We start from the raw sequence: 702 nt of genomic DNA, 5'->3' as shown, positions 1-702 counted from the left end.
GGGGACTCTAATAAAAAAATAACATGATTAAGGTGGTAAGGAAGGTGGTGGTGGGATGGTGTTTGCTGTTTTTTTGGAATATGGAGGGATTATTTTTAATATTTTTTGTGTTTATGCACCTACTGAAAAAATGGGAGGTTGGGTTTGTTCTAAATCTCCTAAAAAAATAACAAAAAAAAAGCTCAAGGACTGAATTCTGACTTTGAATGCATGCTTGTGTGGAGACTGCAGATTGCCTGGCTGTGCAGGACTATAGGGGGCCCAAATCAACAGCAACCCCCAAGGAGGTAGTGCCACAATGGTATTTTTTATTCTTTGTATTGGTACATGTCCCCTGTTGCAGTGCCCAGCTACCTCTAACTATTTTTTTTGTAGCAATTTACCTTTCAGCTCTAAAAATAGCCAGAATTTATACAGAGAACTTAGCCCAAAGCTATAAAACTTCCAACAGGATTTAACAATCTCTCATAAAAACAACTCTAGATTGACTTACCCAAAGTTTATCCTTAGTTATACTCTGCTTTTAAACACACTAAAAAACATTATGTGGGCTACCAGTGATTGGTCTCAGAATACCACACACTCTGAGTTATCAGTTCAGAGTGGTGGGGGAGATCAGTGTAATCACACCCTCATCCGCCTCCATTCATCATATTTGTTTCTCCATAAGGAGAAACAATCCAGGATTAATCTCACTGATAA

The 702-nt window shown here is 38.3% G+C and overlaps 1 non-coding gene across 1 annotated transcript; it reads right to left on the bottom strand.

Moving 5' to 3' along the window:
- Positions 1 to 566: 566 nt before the first annotated feature.
- On the bottom strand, positions 567 to 702 carry LOC149437479 (U8 small nucleolar RNA). The gene has a single exon (XR_016308138.1). It is a non-coding gene; the product is annotated as a U8 small nucleolar RNA (small nucleolar RNA).

Source organism: Staurois parvus, unplaced genomic scaffold, assembly GCF_062004578.1.
Source record: "Staurois parvus isolate SC_StPar_1 unplaced genomic scaffold, SC_StPar_1.0 ptg001287l, whole genome shotgun sequence".
NCBI lineage: Eukaryota > Metazoa > Chordata > Amphibia > Anura > Ranidae > Staurois > Staurois parvus.
This window is presented reverse-complemented; position numbering and strand designations above follow the sequence as displayed.